The sequence below is a fragment of the Aquarana catesbeiana genome, linkage group LG01 (assembly GCF_042186555.1).
Source record: "Aquarana catesbeiana isolate 2022-GZ linkage group LG01, ASM4218655v1, whole genome shotgun sequence".
Taxonomy (NCBI): Eukaryota; Metazoa; Chordata; class Amphibia; order Anura; family Ranidae; genus Aquarana; species Aquarana catesbeiana.
The window spans coordinates 782,335,814-782,355,994 of NC_133324.1; positions in this window are offsets into that span (position 1 = coordinate 782,335,814).

Sequence of the window (20,181 nt, forward strand, 5' to 3'; positions counted from 1 at the left end):
CTGTTTTATCTGAAATGGATATTTCGATTTTTGATAATGCCCCCCCCCCCAAAAATTGTTATACAACAAACATGTTGTTTTGTTTTAAAAACCTTTGGTAAATGCACATGTGATTGTGCAGGTATAAAAAAGTGCCTTACTCAAGAATGTGTGGATTATTGTCTCAACACTACAACACTTTTGGGGTGATGTAATAGCTGTTTTATGCAAAAATGGGGGTTATTTCCTAAGGGCAAATACACTTTGCACTACAAGTGCAGGTTCAGTGCAGTTGCAAGTGCACTTGTAGTGAAATGTGTTTTTGCATTTAGGAAGTACCAGCCAACACTATTCTTTATAAGGTTACCCAATCACGACATTTTCTGCACTCAACACATTTCTGTCAGGGTCAGCTCAAACAAACACAAGCAGTAAATGTCCACCAAGAATTGCTTTTGGTTGTTTTTTATTTGAAAAAGGTGTCACAGATTGTCTGGCATATTGATAGCCCCCCTACCCGCAAAGAACTCCAGGTATCGTAACCGGACATCACGGGCACTCAGGGAGGGCAAGCCAGGACGGCCGCTTTCAAGCGCCGTCATTGTTGATGTATTTGGTATTCCGGCCTCAGGCCCAACTGAGCCAGCATAGTTGGCTGAATGTTTTCTTAAAAAAATTATGGAGAACACAGCACGCCAGTATAATATGGTTCAGTTTATACTCCGCCATATGGATGGGTGTCAGAAATAGTCGGAACCGGCAGGCCAGGATTCCAAATGTGTTCTCCACCACTCTTCGGGCTCTGGCCAGCCGGTAATTAAAAACCCTCTGTTCCGGGGTGAGGGTCCTCATCGGGAATGGCCGCATCAGGTGGTCCCCCAGCGCAAACGCTTCATCAGCAACGAACACAAATGGGAGACCTTCAACATTGTCCTCTGGAGGTGGCAAGTCCAAGCTGCCATTCTGGAGACGCCTGTAGAACTCCGTCTGGGCGATCACTCCACCATCAGACATCCGGCCATTCTTCCCCACGTCCACATACAAGAAGTCGTAATTAGCCGACACCACCGCCAACATCACTATACTATTAAACCCCTTGTAATTATAATAGTACGACCCCGAGTTGGGTGGTGGGACGATGTGGACGTGTTTCCCATCAATTGCCCCTCCGCAGTTAGGAAAGTCCCACCGCTGGGCAAAGTGGGAGGCCACAGTCTGCCATTCCTGTGGCGTGGAAGGAAACTGTTGAGGAAAAAACAATAAACATTACTATTTTTTCACAGAAACATGGCAAGCAGATTAGACACAAACATTATGGGTCAACCTCCAGATAGCATTTATTAAGGGGAATTTTACAACAACAAAGTATAAGGTACACCTATCATATTCCTCCTCCCCCCCTCTCATGGGCCATTTCTAACATTATAGGGGGGGGGGAACTCTTGGACAGGTAACCCTCTTCACTTCATTGAGAGATGAATGCCTAAATACAGGGTATTACTTGGAACAGCCCCTCCTTAGTTACACTATTGGCAGCCCACTGGACAGGTAAGAAGTGTCATAATACAAAGATATAAATACACACTGTACACATTTGAGCACATTTGGACATTCTGCTATTACCTATCAAGATCATAATAGGATACAAGAACTTTAAACAGTACCATTGGAAAGTATACAGGCAGGCCCTTGCACTACATGCTTTGGGGAATTCATCCATAAATCTGAGCACTAAAGAGGTGGGTATAGTGTGTATGGGTTTGGCAAAGTCAGCAGATAGATGATTGAGGATAGAGAATTGGGATCAGCTGACTTAGCAGTTGGGGGAGGGAGGGTTACAAAAAATTTGGGGACACCACAAAAAAAAGCCTCTGACCCTCTGCCTGAATTTAAATCAAAAATAACATTTCCAAACATTTTAGGGGGTGTTTGGGGTAAAGCACTACTATGGAGCAGATAAAATACATTGTTAAGTGACTACATGAGGTGAATATAGGCCAGGAGACACCATGCTGGGGAGGTTATTGAAGGGCAAATATGTATGAAGGACCTAAAATAATAATTATATAAAAATTCAGCATGCATGAGAACAAAGGGGACATTCACAGCATATTACAATCATGGTAATTAGGGAATGAGGAAAGAAATACAATATATTATCAAACATTCAATACAATAAAATGTGATATAAAAGGATAAAAATCTTACCTTCATATACTCCTTCTGCAGGACCTGTACGATGGCAGAACAGGTCTCTGGGATAATGATCCCCAGAGCCTGGGGGGAGATGCCTGTCGAGAACTTCAAGTCCTGCAGACTTCTCCCTGTGGCCAAATACCGCAAGGTAGCGACCAACCTCTGCTCCGGAGTGATGACTTGCCTCATGCAAGTATCCTGCCTGCTAATATAGGGGGTCAGCGAAGCCAACAAACGGTGAAACACGGGGTCCGTCATCCTGAGAAAGTTCCTGAAATCATCAGGATTATTCTCATGGATCTCACGGAGCAAAGGCATGTGACAGAACTGGTCACGCTGAAGCAACCAATTCTTGGTCCATGAACTCCTCCCCACCCTGTTCATGGACTGGACTTGTGTCAAGGTCAGGACCCCAACACCAAGCCCCCGCACAGCACGAACTCTACGAGGAGTACGCATACGAAACATGGCTAGAAAACGGTCGGCTGCTCAGAACGAAGTAACAGAACGCACTGAAGAACAGCAAGGCCTGTGAAGAGCGACCTGAAAAACAGCAACGAGCAGGCAAGATCACACAGAAAACTCCGATACGAACTGACTGCACGCACTGAAGAGCAGATACAAACCCACAAGCACAAACTGAACGTTAGAAAACGATCTGAAAGCCACGAGTCTGAAAAAGCGCGAATCGTCTCTCACCAAACTTTTACTAACACGAGATTAGCAAAAGGAGCCCAAAGGGTGCCGCGCTTGGTTATGAACCGGCCTTTTCTAGTCTCGTCGTACGTGGTGTACGTCACCGTGTTCTTGGCGATCGGAAATTCCGACAACTTTGTGTGACCGTGTGTAGGCAAAACAAGTTTGAGCCAACATCCGTCGGAAAAAATTCTAGGATTTTGTTGTCGGAATGTCCGAACAAAGTCCGACCGTGTGTACGGGGCATAACACTACTTTTTCCCTGAACTGACAATGCTGCTGTCTAAAGTCTCCACTTCTACTCTAAGACACCTTAAGACTGGAAGTGTGTTACTAGCAAGGTAAGGAGCAAAAACCCTAAGGCTGGGTTCATACTGCAGATGGATGCGGCTCATAGCAGGGGGTTCGGTGCATCCCTGGTTTCCGTTTCAGGGACAAATCAGGCCCAAATTTTTGCCTGAATTCAGACCTAAACGGAGCCAAAGAAGCACAGGAAATTTGCTCCACAGCCCCTCTAGTGATGTGTGAACCGGCTCCATTGAGAGCCGGTCACAAACTCCTGTAATGCGAATTGGATGCGGAGAAACCCACATACAATCCACACTAGTGTGAACCCAGCCTAAAAGAAGAAAAAAATCAGCATGCAACACACCACATTTAAGGATTGGTAAGCTGCATTTTTTTTAGGGGGGGAGGGGGTTCCCTGCTGCTTTAATTAAGTGATTGATTTTATCTTGTTATTTTTGATTGGAAGCTCTGCTTAAAGCGGAGTTCCACCCTGAAATTTTTTTTGTCACAATCGGACTCCTCTAAGCCTATAAAAAAACATTATCTAATCGATGATTAGAAGAAAACACTGATATGTGATCATTCTACTGCTTTAGTAGATGAAACCCTTGGTGCCATCACTGTAAAAGGAGAAACTTTTGTTTTCCTAGGACACTGCAAAGATGAGAAATGTGTTCCTTTAGGCAATTAACCATTCCGACTTCTTTGCTAGATTATTTAAGGTTAACTCCTAGCCTTGTGGCTTAGGGCCACAATGCTTTATGCCTATTTAATTAAACATCCTTACGGCCAAACTTCAGCAGCTTTGGACAGACTTTGTTACATAAATGATTTACTTTCTCTGCTTATTAAAGAAAAGCTATCACAAAACAAAATTCTTGTTTAAATAAGAGAAGTTGTTCTTCTCTTATTCTTGGGTGGCATACTAGCTTGTGAGCAATGAAGCTAAAGTACATCAGTTTTATACCTGTAATTATTATGTGGCTCACAGTTGAGAATGTGTGCTTTAAATCAGAGGTTTCTGAGGCCAGCATTTGTATATTTTTTTTTTTTTACATGAATGCAAAATTAGAAAACTTCTGTGGGAAATTTTATTGACAAAATGATTGTCCAACAGTGGCATTTTTTCATTCATATTCATGCAGTGCAACTGCACAACAAAGATTAAGATAGTTGCACAAAATGTCAATGTTATAGCTCATTACAGTGATGGTAACATTAAGGTAGTGTGTAGCAGTTTTCAGTGGTGCAAAAAGATTTAAATGGCTCCTGAGGGTTAGGTATTTTCCTTTTAACTATCCTGGACTTGTTTTATGCTGAAAATGGACCCTCATTAGCTGGAAACATAACATTAGACATGTTAAAGTAGTTGTAAATTAAGTAAACCCCCCCACAGGACAAAGGTATAATGAGCTAGTAGGCATCCATGTATTGTAAAAATTAATTAATTATTTGCTCATTTGTTGTCTGTGTTTTGACATGATTTCCTGAGGCAAGAAGAAAGTGATCATAATCATTAGTTGGGTAATACAACCTTTTGATTGCATTTTACTACTTTTGCTACATCAACTCAACAAGGTCTGATTTGAACTCTTCTGCTACTCTTCCATACACAAGTCTCCATGTCCTTTGTACAGTTCTTGGAATAAAGTAAACAAATTGCCAAATGTTAATGATTGCCTTGGCTACATTTAAACATATTAATTATGATGAGAGTGAAACACCACTCCAGGTGAGTCGCCACTGTTCCCACTGCACACAGATGGGTACTGGCCCTGGCTTGAGCTATGATTAAGTGCCAAGGATGGCGTGAAACACATTAGCTGTATGCTATACCCCTCGTTTGTACATTGTGGATTGTCGTTGTGAATTTTCTGCATCAATAAAATTCATTTTATGGAAGTACGGCCAGCCAGACTTTATTCACATTGGGATATTAATTATGATGCCTCTTACTTGCATTAAAAAAAAAATTAAATAACTTTCTTACTTGAGCACAGAAAAAAAAAGGCAAAAGTTATATTTTCAAAATTCTTGGTATCCTGGGACATAATAAAAGCTAGTTGTCCTTTAAGCATAAAATAAGCCTCCAGTCCCAGCTGATGCCTCTTACGGGGAAACGCATACAGCTTATTGGCAAGATCTATGGCTATGTTACCTATGTGATTCTGCTTTCTTGAATGTGAGTGCTACATATTTTTTTATAAATTTTGTATGAAGTACTACACCATGAAGTCTTTTCCTTCCATTATTCCCTTTGTCTGAGATGATCCAAAGACAGAAGATTTGTATCCAAGGAATATCCCTTATCCAAACAGCCCGGTCCCATTGAGGAGGTGTAGTGTGCAGAGGACTACTAGGAGGGGATTTTCTATACTGGATTCTTTTGTATGAGCGCAATTGATCTCTATAATTTGAGATCCAACCGGTCTGGTAAGCGACTTTGATTTATTTGAAGCAGAACACATTGAGTGAATATTGACTCTCACCTGGTTGATTCTGAACACTGGTTGTACACTTTTTTGGAATTTATTTGGATTTTTTTTTCCTTTTGTAACACACTTTTTTTCTTGATTGATATTTTTACATGTTTATTTATTTTTTCATCATATATTTTTATGTACTCACTATTTGATATAAGTTTTTTTTTTTTTTTTTTTGGGGTAGCGCTCTTATACCTTTCTTACAAAATAGAAATGGCAAAGAAACCCGATGTCTATGTAACCTATCCAGAATTTTCGAAATCTACTGGAACTACGTAAATTAAAAATGAGTTACTTACCAACACAGAACATCAGGTTAATTTGCGTTTATTAGGCTCAGACATTATGTGTATACCTTTTCTGCTCTTTATATTGTATTTACAGCATGTATTAGCAGATATCCACATTCTAGAGTCAGCTGTGGGAATGTCAGAAAATTACAGTACGACTTGGACCGAGAATAAGGGAACACCCCAAAAGCTTGATCTGATATGGCATTTTTACTGCAGAAGTAGAAGAGTGTCATTGTTGGCTTCTTGAAAATGCTAGTTGCCTGACTGTGTCTGGTTGAAATCCTTTTGAGACACAGACCAGACCTAAAAAAGAGTCAAATCATAAATGAGTCTTAGAATACTTTACCACTATGCTTGCTACATGTAAGCAACTCAGGAAGCACTGAAGCTGAAGTATTAGCAGAAATAAACATCCTTAAAAGGTAAAGCCATCAATGGCAGCCTACACATTTCTCTCATGACAGGTGCACTTATATTTAAGAGTCTATGCACCTCTGTCTGTAGGCAAACAGACAATAAGCTTAATTAACAAAGTTTTAACACGAGGATAAGAATTTAAATTTTAGCTACGACTGTCAATTTCAAATCTCATTGAACTCATCTAACTTTTTTAAATATAAGAATGCTAATCCTGGTTATTTTGAAAGAGTCCAAAAACCCATGATTTTGTGGTAGCTATTGTATAGGGATTGTTAGAGCGCTGGTGAACAATTCATTGCTATTGATGTCTCAGAACTCCCCACCTGTTAAAGCCATTACACATACCCTAACCTGTTTTTTCTTTTCCCTTGTATTCACTTTGGAGAATGTAACTTAAATAAAACTTAAAGTTTATGTAGCATAAACTTCCCTGTTTTTATTGTAGCAGGAACTACAGGGTGAAAGGAACTGAGCTGAAGATGGTGTCTGGAAATCTCACCAAAGGAGTCCCAGAAAGAGAATAAATTGGAGGAGAAAACTCACTAGTGCTGACCAAAGACAAAAAATTTGAATTTTGGATGGCCTGACCCTTTTAAATGCAGTCTACAAAAACATTATAACATGTGTAGCCAGTATATAATTATTATAAGCCATGTGAGACTAATAATAATACATTTTCCAGAGTTTCCAACTGTGGACCACATTGCAAGCAAAATATGACCATTAAGAGACTCTTTAATATATTTTATATTTAATATAATGGAATAAATTAGGTAACGAAATCAATTTGCAAAACTGTAACTGAAGTAAAATATCATCTCAGCCAGTACAGTTTAAAATGTTGGAGTTATTTTTTTTCATTTTGCAAGAATAAGAGGGTTACTGTATAATGCAGATTTTTTTTTGCCAGTGTGTCCTATTGGAGAGATTTCCCTTCCCATCCCAAATGCTGAACCAGTTCCTCATCGCCCTCACTTTCTTCCTTGCTTGCTCTGTGTCAAATGGGTTTTGTGCAATTTCATTTGAAAAGAGAAAGTCTGAAAGAAAACAACTTCTGCTTTGCTATCTCTTTAGAAAACCTATAATGCTTTGTGACATCAGTGTTATGAATGCAATATATGTTTATTTGTAAAAGAAAGATGTTCTTTTAAAAAGAAAAACAAAAAGAACACATATATATATATCATCAGTTTAAAAAAGTGTAAACTAAAAAATAAAAAAATATCAACCCAAAATCAATATAGTTGTAATGGAGCCAACTGGTCATTTAAGGTTCATTCACACTGTTGCGGTGCATTAATTCTTTGATTGGCATGTGATGTGCTGTGAGTCAGTGTGCATCGCATTAAGACAGCCCATTCATTTGAATAAGCTGTCTAACACACTAGAGCACAACAGAATAGATGCATGTACCATTTTTGGTAGCACAACCCATGGTAGTGCATTACTTCACACTGTGATGCACTGCAACACATGTCCAGAGGGAAGGTACTTTAGGGTGCCAATCAGAATGCCTTAATGCAAGTAATTTGCATTACAAGAGCAAAGTAGTAGTAGACCTAAATATTTTTAGACAATTAAAAATATGTTTTATTGTAACTTCTAGATGATTTCATTTTATAGAAACAAAATGTAGGACTTAGCCATGTTTATTAACTAACCCTCCAAAATTAAGTGATAACATGCATACATGTGTGTTCAAAGCACTCTAAACCTTACCTAATTGAAGAACCTCTGTCATGTTTTATTGCAACTTCTGTTGCTATTGGGGATGTGTGATTACCAATACAGAAAGTGAAAAAAATTAATCCCCGATCAGTGGTTCTTTCAGCAGACCCCTAAATCACTAGAGGACACAGTGTTAATTAAGATGCCAGTGGATTAAATTACTAAGTGGAGCAGGGGATGAGAAGATCAACCAGTATCACTGGATCATGGCATGGCTTTCATAAGGAGGTAAGTAAACAGCTGTAGAGGGTTGAAGTGCTAAGTGATAGAGGAATACATTTGTACTTTAGCCTCTTTAAGACCAAACTGTTTATCCCCTTCCTGCCCAGGCCAATTTTCTCTGTCACACTTTGTATGACAATTACTCAGTTGTGCAACGCTGTACCCAAATTCATTATATATATATATTTTTTGAGACAGATAGAGATTTCTTTTGGTGTTATTTAACCACCACTGAGTTTTTATTTTTACTATATACAGGAAAAAAGACAGAACAGTTTAAAAAATGTTTTTTTTAGCTTTTTTTATAAAATTTTGCAAATAAATAATCTTTCTTTACAAATTTGGGCCAAATGTATTCTGCTACATTTCTTTGGTAAAAATTACCCAACTCAGTGTATATAAGTGTATCGGTTTACCAGATATTAAGAAAAAGTATATGGAAATAAATGTAGAGTATTTAATTTGGTGAGTAGGGTGGGGTTTTTTTTCTTTTGGGGGGTGGGGAGGGGACGGAACAGGAAAGTGGAGAGGGGAATTTTTTTTATTATTATTCCTTATATGGAATATATATGGACAAAGGCACAAACATAAAGTAATACACTTATAATATATGATACACAATTGCACATAAGTTAGGGAGGGGTTATGTTCTCTTAAAATGGTCTTAAAATATTTTTTTTTGTTTCGTTTTTCTTCCCCCCGTCATTGATGGTAGGCTTCATGCACATTTTTGGTAAGTAATGCACTTATAACAGATACACGATTGTACATAAGTTAAGAGGTGATTGATTCTCTTTTACAGGGGTCTTAAAATGTTTTTTTGTTTTGTTTTTCTTCCCCGTCATTGTTGGTAGGTTCCATGCACATTTTTGGTAAGGTAGTAATTATTTTTTCCTCCGCTTCCTCCCCTTCCCTCTCCCCTCTTCTCCCCCCCCTTTTTTTTTCCTTGGGAAGTATTAGGTTGGTTGGTTTTTGTTTGGGTTTTTTTTTTTTTATTGTTTGGATGAGGTGGGGATGGTGGGTTCTAGATATTGTATAGAAGGGTTTATTAGATAAACGATATAATTGAGAAAAGAGATTTAATGTAGAAGAGCAAAGATATATATAAGTGTATATATACAGTCTACTATTTTTTAGAAAATTGTTTTGATGTACTGACTGCCTATCTCATTTCTTGAGGTTCAAAAATGCCAGGACAGTACAAATACCTAAAAAATGACCCTTTTTGGAAAGTTGACAATCTAGGGTAGTTAGTAAGATGCATGGTGATTTTTTTGTCACAATCTTTTGGAAAATTAAGAAATGTTTTTTTTTCACAAAGTTTTGTTTAATAAGTTATTTCTCACACACAGCATAGGCATACTTACAATTACACCCCAAAACACATTCTGCTATGCTTTCAGAGTATGGGAATACAGCATGGTATCCAAGGAGTTAAAGTAGGTGGATTGGACACCTCCTCACTGCTTGTCAACTGCCTTCTGAAGATTGATCTGAACACAGATTGCTCTTCAGAGAGCATTGCACAAGCGAGACAATGGCTGTCGACACTGACATACAGTGATATCAGAGCAGCCAGCCATTGTACATGATCACCACCACAGCAGTACAATGTCACCATAGTGACACTACACTTGCTCTGTGGTGACAGTATGACAGTAAAAAAATAAATATAATTTTTCTGTCAGGAACAGGTCTGACCAGAAATGTGTGGACTGCCACAGAGAATATCAGGTACACGTAAGTGTAAAATAAAATAATTTATTTAAAAATAAGTAAATAACATAAATGTAAACATACTCCAGTAAACCAAAACTGTGTAAATCAAACCAGATAGCCAAACAAATAGTGACACCAAATGAACAACTGCCCAAACCAAGTATATACACAAAGCAGGATAAGCGAAGTGTAGTCGTAACAGAGGCAGGGTCATACGCAGGAGATCAATTAGAGGGGGCTGGGAACAAGACAGAACAGGGAGAGGGTAACAGGAGATGGAGCGAGCAGGTGGGAAGGAATCAGGCTGCAGGGTTGGGATCAGGGTCCAGGATCAAGATGCAGGAACACAGAAATGCAGGTCAGGGGCACATGGAGACAAACTCCAAGGCAGGGAGAACAAGCATAGACAGGGTTAAAATACACTTCCTGCAACCGGCATCAAGTGATGACTGATTACATGAGATGATGTGAGCTTCTGGCTGCTGAGGGACACCCGCTGGTGGATACCGGAAACTGCAGCCTATAGATATGTGAGCCACAGGGGCACCAGTAGGTGAACCCTTTCCTGACCTTTTATTTTTGCATTTCTTTTTACATACTGTCACCAGAGCAGTGAATTGTCACTATATTGACACTGTACTGCTATGGGGGTGTGATCATTATTTTTTTTTAATACAATGATTGCTTATACAGTCATGATGACTGTATAAGCAATCATTTCTAACACTGTTTGGCTGCACTTATGCAACCATTAAGTACTCCTGTGATTGGCCACAGTGATCACATGGTACAAGGCCAATCATATTGTGATTGCTGTGAACAATCCCAGAGATCACAGTAGTAAACAATGGCATCATGAATGAAAGATGTTGTTTACTACTGTAAATCCGGCCATACATGGATCGAAATTTGGCCAGTTCAGCAGGGACCGGCGGAATTTCAATCCATGTATGGGCAGGCTGGTTGTACACAAAAAAATAACTATCAATTGCCTTGTGTACAAGCTATAGCCAGCAACACTGATCATTGTATTCTGACAGCTGGGTAGGCTTCCCGCTGTCACACTACAATATCACAGTGGGAAGGCTTCCCTCATCCACATCAAATATGTGGATAGGGGAATCAGATATTTTTTTTTCGTTCAACCCATTGGATGAAAAAAAAAAGATCAAGGTATGGGCTGCCTTAGTGTGATTGGTCATATCAATCACATGGTACAGGGCCACCCCCAAGAGTGTGCAAGAGCTACACAAGTGGGAGGACGTACAAGTATGTCTTACCAGAACAACGCTTTTCCTTCCCAGTACAGTGGCTGGGTGGGAAGTGGTTAAGGAACAAAAATACTGTATAGTAGAAATGCCTATCTATATAATCTATTTAAGTTATATCAAATCAGGTAGTCTTTTTTCATTACATGGTAGGGAGCTGTAGCAGTCAAATCATATTGTGTGTGGTTACCATAATATATACATCATAGACTAACTGTGCTGTTTTACTTTTGTGAAGGATATAGCAGCTAAAAAAATGTAAAAGAAATCCTATTTTGTTTATATGTTAGCTCTATTTTTATATTGTTTATCCCCTTTCCTATCAATTTACTTGAGTCCAAGTGTGCCAAATGTTTCTACCTTCTACAGCTTTTTGTATTTAATAAAGTTGGAAGGAAGTCTGTACACCATCTGATCTGTTCAGATGTGCTTTCAAAATGTGTCTTCCTCAACATTATGGTTTTTCCATGTGCTATACAACCCACACATGAGCAACAACACGTCTCATTCCAGTATGTAATTTACATGTCTCTGTGAATTATGTCTAATCTTACTTATAATATGCAGATTGTCTTTTGACCACCTCAGAAACAAAATAAAATGCCTCAGCGAGACCCTTCTAAGTTACATCTGAAACAGATGCATGCTTATCCAATAAAGCCACTGGGAACACATTAACTGAAGCAAATCTTCCTGGAGGGATTACATCTACAAGAGATCATGCCTTATTTATCATAAACACAATACGCTAAATGAAAGAGTTGTTTTAATGGCTTTATCTTTAATTACAACTGTAAAGCCTAAGTTTTTTTTTTTAATTAACACAAAGGGTGTTACATACATTTAATGCAAAGTGTCCTTTGTGCCGGTGCCAACTAGAGTTGGGCCGAACACCCTCCCGGTTCAGTTCGAGCCAGAACTCTCGAATCATCACAAAAGTTCGGACTTAAACCCTGAACATTTAAAAAAAAAAATTTTTAAGCAGTGCAGTGATTTTAATTATGCTTAAAGTGAAACAATAAAAATGGAAAAAATCCTTTAAATATAGTGTATAGACACTTAGACAGGGAGCTCCGTCCCGCTCCAGCCATCTACTGTCTGTAGCGGCAGCTAAACAGCGCAGCCCCACACAACACCTGTGGGGCAACTCCGGAGACCACGGAGAGTACGCTGATGTCCGGGGGAACAGCAAGGAGGGACCTCTCCCAACAAATAAGCACCGAGCAGCCAACACCCAGGGCCTTCAAGATGGCGACCGCAGCTCAGCATGGTGTGTATGCATAGAGGGAGGAGAAGGAGGGAAATTGCCAATCCGAACCATGCTGCTCAGAATGGAGCTACTCCAGCCACCCCAGCAGTGAGTACATCTGCCCCAGCCCTACATTCCCCAGCCTCCACTGAATCCCTGCTGGAGAGGACCCTAGAGGAACTACTGCATTCCCCCATAGGGGATCTGGTTGCTAGCCCAGGCCTAGCAGAGGAGTACTCACTGAACGGCCCTCCTAGCCCCATTAGCTTCAATGCATTACTGTCTATCTTCTCTAAAATGATTTCCAGGGGCCTATCCCAGACTGCTACGCAAATCACATCTGCGATCCAGGCTAATCTGCAAAATCTGGGAACTAGAATTGAAGCCATAGAAAAAAAAGCAGTTCATACTGTGGCTAGAACAAATGAAAATATTGCCAGAATTCAGGACTTGCAGGACCAACTGAACACTGCCTTTTCTAAAATAGATGACTTGGAAAACAGATCCAGACATTATAACTTCAGGATTAGAGGTCTTCCCGAAACAGTAAAGGATGTCCACTCTGCAGTGTGCACGTTTATCAAAGACCTCGTACCAGACATTCCTAGCCACTGCCTGGAAATAGATAGAGCCCATAGGGCCCTTCAGCCTCCCTGTTCGGATGGCCTCCCAAGGGATATCGTGGTCAAGCCCCACTACTACGGAGTCAAAGAGGAAATAATGAGGGTGGCTATGCTATTTCAATACCCAGGTACGATGGCCTATTTTTTCTTTGTATTCCTTTTTCCTCAATTAGTTCCTAGAATGACAACACCTTTTTGGCTCAGATGCAGCATTGTCACCCTTTCTTTACACAATTCCCAAGTGCCAAAAATCTATAGGACATGCACAGTGCAGAGAGAAATAAAATGAGATGGAAAAAAACATTTATTTTACCAAAAAATATATAGTTTGTGAAAGTTAGCTCTACAATACAATATAATTTAATACAACAGATTGTAGTCCAGCCATGTCCTTGAAAGTAATAAGCTTGCCAGTTTTTATCACCAGTTTTTATTTTTTTTTTAAAGATAATCACTTGCATTTGCTGTACTAATTACAAAACAGTATCTTGGCATAGACTTTAATGAATCGAATCCTGGCTGGTCACTGGCTCTTGAGAATATCAGTTGTAGGAAGCTTATCTCTGTTTTAATGACTACCATCTTTTAAGTTAACATTCAATTTCATCATGGGATTTTAATACCTAGAAAATATTCTCCATTAACGTAGGTTGCATTAGACTGAGAAATAAGTCCACATTTATGATACTTGGGAAAAAAAGTGATCCATTTCTAAAAAAGAGGTTTAGGCTAAATCTTCGTAACAGCATTTTATGTTGTAAAATTCCATAGGATTCAATTAAGGAATGTAAATCCCTCTCCACATAAAGAGGGATTAGGCTAAAGTAAAGCAAGACTCTATAGTTGTCATGCTGATATGCAAATTGACCTATACTGACTAGAAACCAGAAAAAAAAAATCCCTGAATCAAAACAGAATAAAGTGTTAACACAAAAGATTATGGAGTGGTGACATGATCTCTACTGGTATTTTTATGATTCAATTAAACAGACAAGGTGCTTAATATATCACAGAGACACTTTGAAGGCATTTGCGAGATCTCATTGGGTTTTAAGAAAAATACTTTGACAGAATGTTTACATTGGATTCATGACACTCTACATTAAAAAAAAATTATCAGAAATTCTATTTACCTGTTTAGTAATGGCATTTTGTAAAATGAACTCTTTATTTTGTAGAGATTTCTGATAGGAAAGAACTGAAGAGTTGTTAACTACAGCATACAAACTCATAGCCATCATATGACAAATAGGGAAATGTAATAACAAGTATTTTTTAGATGGTATATAATATAGTTTACACAGTTGGTGATTTTTGTATGTCTGTTATTCTTAATTCCTCTAGGGACTCACATACAAATGCATTATAGGGCCCAGTTATACCAGAGAGCAGATATTGCTATTCACTCTTGCAGTAATACTCCAAAATACACAACCTTCATTTTACAGCCTGTTCATAAAATACAGGTCATGGTGTGGAATCTGCGGTATTTTATAAAGTTTTCCCAACTGAGAGAGCCTATTTTTGAATTGAATGGTTAAAGTGTACTGTATATACAGTAAACTCTATGAGTGAACTTTGCTCTCTTTCGATCCGTTAAATTTACGCTTGAACGTTTTTTGTAAAGTATGTTCAATAAGTGACAATAATACACCTCTTGGTCTTGTCAGAAATTGTGAGCTGCGAACATCCTATGTTTTCTGCCTTTGTTGACTGTTATCTGTTAGTATTGTTCCCAGATATTTTATGAAATTTTTATGGACTAAAATACCTTTCTTGTATGTAGGCAGGTGCTGGGTTACAGCAATATGAGAAGGAGACATTGGGGGTTATTTACTAAAGGCAAATCCACTTTGCACTACAAGTGCACAGCAAGTTTCAAGCTCTGGGGTGCTGAGCTTGAGGGAGTGGTAAGAGTGTCTGGAGCTGTTTCTGGTCCAGGTAGATCTCATGTGTTGATCTTGCACTCTGTGTTGGATGACACTTAGGGCCTTCTCCTTTGCTTTGGTGTGAGGAGCCTTAGTATTGATCCTGTTCTGGCCTGTTCTCCTGTGTGGCTGGCCCATTTCTCCAGTTTCACTCTCTATGAATGTCTTTGTATACAACACTGGGTGTTATACCGCGTACACACGGTCGGACTTTTCATCTACAAAAGTCCAACAGCCCGTCTGACAGACTTTCGGCGGACTTTTGGCGGACTTGCGGCGGACTTGCGGCAGACTTTCTAACGAACGGACTTGCCTACACACGATCACACAAAAATTCGACAGCCTAGTACGCGGTGACGTACACCAAGTCCGACAAGACTATAAAACGGAAGTTCAATAGCCCGTACGACACCTTTGGGCTCCTTCTGCTAATCTCGTGTTTATCTCGTGTTAGTAGAAGTTTGGTGAGAGACGATTCGCACTTGTGAGACTCGTATTTTTTAGTTCGTTTTAACTGTTGTTCACTCTGTGCTTGTGAGGTTTGTATCTGCTTTTCAGTGCGTTTGGTCAGTTGGCATTGAGAAATCTTTGTTTTATTGTCCGCTCGTTCCTGATTTTCAGGTCACTCTTCACAGGCTTTGCTGTTCTTCAGTGCGTTCTGTTAAGTGCGTTCTGACCAGCCGACCATTTTAAAGCCATGTTACCTGTACGTACTCGTCGTCCAGCTCATGCATTGTATGTGCTTGGTGCTGTAGTTCATTCTTCAGCCCAAGACCAGTCCATGAACAGGGCGAGGAGGAGTTCATGGACCAAGAATTGGTTGCTCCAGCGTGATCAGTTCTGTCACATGCCATTGCTCCGTGAGATCCGTGAGAATAATCCTAAGGATTTCAGGAACTTTCTCCGGATGACGGACCCCGTTTTTGACCGTTTGTTGGCTTTGCTGACCCCCTATATCAGCAGGCAGGATACCTGCATGAGGCAAGCCATCACTCCGGACCAGAGGCTAGTCACCACTTTGCGGTACTTGGCCACAGGGAGAAGCCTGCAGGACCTCAAGTTCTCGACAGGCATCTCCCCCCAGGCTCTGGGGATCATTATCCCAGAGACCTGTTCTGCCATCATCCAGGTCCTGCAGAAGGACTATATTAAGGTAAGATTTTGTTCTTTTATTAGCATCACATGTTATTTTATTTAATCTTTGATAATGTAATGTATTTCTTAACTCAAACACTACTTACCATCATTGCAATATAGTGTGAATGTCCCCTTTTTCTCCTCACGCGTGCTGGAATCTTTTCCTCTTCTTTTTTGTCATGCATGTATATTTGCCTTCACTAACCTCCCCAGCATACAATGCTGGGCACATATCCACCTAGTCTACTCAGTTTGAACGTATTTAGTCAGCTGCATTGTATTTTTTCTTTCCCCTAAACTCCATCCAAATAGTGTGCGTGTCATAAACTAGATTTCCAAACCCCCCCTAAAATCCATCCAAATAGTGTGCGTGTCATTAACTTGATTTCCAAACCCCCCCTAAACTCAATCCAAATAGTGTGCGTGTCATAAACTAGATTTCCACCCCCCCCTAAACTCCATCCAAATAGTGTGCGTGTAATTAACTTGATTTCCAAACCCCTCCCCCCACCTAAACTCCATCCAAATAGTGTGCGTGTAATTAACTTGATTTCCAAACCCCTCCCCCCACCTAAACTCCATCCAAATAGTGTGCGTGTAATTAACTTGATTTCCAAACCCCTCCCCCACCTAAACTCCATCCAAATAGTGAGCGTGTCATTAACTTGATTTCCAAACCCCTCCCCCCACCTAAACTCCATCCAAATAGTGTGCGTGTCATTAACTTGATTTCCACCCCCCCCCCTAATAATTTGCTATAATGTTCTGTGGTGTTGATTTTTACAAAGCAAATATATGTTGCACTTTGCAAAATGCATTTGCACTCTGCAAGTGCATTTGCTCCAGGGCTTTAGTAAATGAGCAGAAGCTGTGCTGATTTCCATCATCCAATTATGTGCAAGCCACAAAGTGTTTGGATTAATTGCCCTTGCATGTGATTGGGTACTCCTTGCAACATGAAAGCCTTTTTACCTTACCTCATTTACTAAGCTGTGGAGCAACTGCACTTGCAGAGTGCGACAACTGCACAGTCTTGTAGCCTTTAGTCAATAAAACCCTGCGTGTCCTTACACTTTTAATTTCTAATTTCACCACCCCCTAAAATGTAACAATGTGCCATCAGAGGGGGTGAGCAATCTGATAAGTGTGCCTTTCCATATTATTTATTCAAGAAGATTTCAATTATTTAATGTTATACTGATGCTGGGCAATAATGTTTTAAGTGTATAATGTTGTTGCAATGTTCTTTTCCAAATTACTGAGTTTTGTTTTCTTGTTTGATTCCCCAGTTTCCTTCAACGCCACAGAAATGGCAGACTGTGGCATCCCATTTTGCCACCCGTTGGGACTTTCCCAATTGTGGAGGGGCTATAGATGGGAAACATGTCCACATCGTGCCACCACCCCATTCGGGGTCATACTATTTTAATTATAAGGGGTTCCATAGTATTGTCTTAATGGCGGTGGTGTCGGCACACTATGAATTTCTCTATGTGGACGTGGGGAAGAATAGCCGGATGTCGGATGGAGGAGTATTTGCCCAGACGGAGTTCTGCCAGTGTCTCCAGAGTGGTGGCCTGGGATTGCCACCTGATGCGGATAACGTGGAAGGACTCCCCTTTGTCTTCATAGCAGATGAAGCCTTCGCTCTGAGCAAGCACCTCATGAGGCCATTCCCCCAAAGAACCCTCACCCCGGAGAGGAGGGTTTTTAATTTCCGGCTGGCCAGAGCGAGAACAGTTGTTGAGAATGCGTTTGGGATTCTGGCCAGCCGGTTCCGCCTGTTTCAAACATCCATTAACTTGGCGGAATACAAACTTAATTTTATCATTTTAGCGTGCTGCATCCTGCACAACTTTTTGCACAAACATTCAACAAATTATATTGTGCCAGTTGGGCCTGAGGCCGGACTTATCAGTGACAATCTTACGGGCCTGGATACTGTCCGTACTGGCTTGGCCCCCCAAAGTGCCCGTCAAGTTCGAGAGCAATATGTAAATTATTTTATGGGTAGGGGGGCCATTGCAATGGCCCAGGATATTTAAATTATCAAAATTAAAAATCTTGATGAAATCTTGAATTATATTTATTGCTTGCCTTTCTTTTTGGCTTTCTCCTAGGTTATGGTAGAGCACTTGTAGTGCCAAGTGTATTTTCCTTGACTAAATAAGCACCATTGTCACTGTAAACAACTATTTTAAATTTAAACAAACTGATACTGAGCAGTGAAATAACAAACCACACATTTAGTTAATTACTAAACAGATGTTTTAATATTCTGTATACATTCACAAATTTAGAAAAATATAATTAGTTATATTTTTTTATATTTTAAAATATATATTTTTTTTATTTGTGTTTTAACAAACAGGCCTCTTTTTTATTTTTTTTTTTTCTTGATTTTTTAAAAACAGGCCTCTTTGTTTTTATTTATTTTTTGGTTTTTTAAAAACAGGCTTTTTTTTTAATTTTTTTTTGGTTTTTTTAAAAACAGGCCTCTTTTTTCTTTTGTTTTTTTTTAAACAGGCCTCTATTTTTTCAAATTTATTTTTAAACATTTTTTTTTGTTTTTGGGGAAAACAGGCCTCTATTTTTTTTTGTTTTTTTCAAAACAGGCCTCCATTTTTTTTTTTTTTTTTGTGAAACAGGCATATAATTTCAACAAAAGAGAAGGCCCAGAATGGGGTCAGCAAACAAAGAAATGAAGGACATGATCAATGTTTTTTGGGTTGAAAAAGGGCATTTAGATTCGACCCAAAACATCGATCATGTCCTTCATTTCCTGCTGCATACGATCCAGCCGATTCCGCATTTGATCAATCTCCCCATTCCAGGCCATTATTTGAGAAATGAGTCGTTGGGCACTGTCTGTTGTGAAATAGTCACTCGGACAAAAATGAAATAAAAATGTATTTGTGTTCTATTTAAGAAATACAAAACTAAAAAAAAAAAAAACAAAAAAATAAAATGGTTCTTTGTGGTAACTTTACAAACCCCCCCAAAAAAAAAAAAAAAAAGTAGATAAAGATAAAATAAGTTCGACAACAGTCATAAAATAAACATCTGGAGAAAATCAAAAATAAAAGATGACTCCCCCAAAAAAAACAAGTGTAAAAATTATTATTTTATTTTTTTTTTTTTTTTAGCATAGTAACAATTTATTCCTAGCTGTTTTGGTAACAAGACATCCCCATATCTCTTATAAGTTTCTATGGGCAAGCCGTCAGGTCCTGGCGCTTTTTGATTCGCCATTTCCTTTACCACTCCTTGCAACTCCACCAATGTCAACGGAGTTTCCAGGGCATCTCTTTCCTCACTGGATAACGGAGTTATTTTCAATATCTCAAAGAACTCCCACATCTCCCCCTCTACATCCGACTGTGGGGCCCTATACAGACTTTCATAGTAGTCTTTAAACACTTCCACTATACCAGGGGTAGTTCTAATAGTATTCCCGTCCTTATCCCATATTTCTGATATAGTGGATGAGGGGCCATTTGCCCTAGCTATCAGTGCCAAAGTTCGACCCACTAATTCCCCTTCACAAAAAAAATTCTGTTTCTGAAACATTCTGCTCTTTTCTTCTTTCTCTAATACTAATTTCCTGTATTCTTCCTGGCCTTCTACCCAAGCCTCATAACTAGCTATAGTTGGCTCCTCCAAGTACCTCCCTTCTGCCACCCTCACCTTGTCTCTTATTCTATATTCCCTGACCTGTGTTTTCTTTTTGGCATAGGAGATTTTCTGAATGAAGACCCCTCTAAGGAACGCCTTCAAAGCGTCCCAGGTTATACCTAGCGGGGCGGATCCTAAATTCATATTTATAAATTCTTCCAAACTACCAGCGATCCCCTCATCATCCTCAATTATTTCAAGCCAAAAGGGGTTCAGTCTCCACTCCCCCCCTCCAACGCTCAGCCCCATTCTAACTGAAAAGACCAATGGAGTGTGG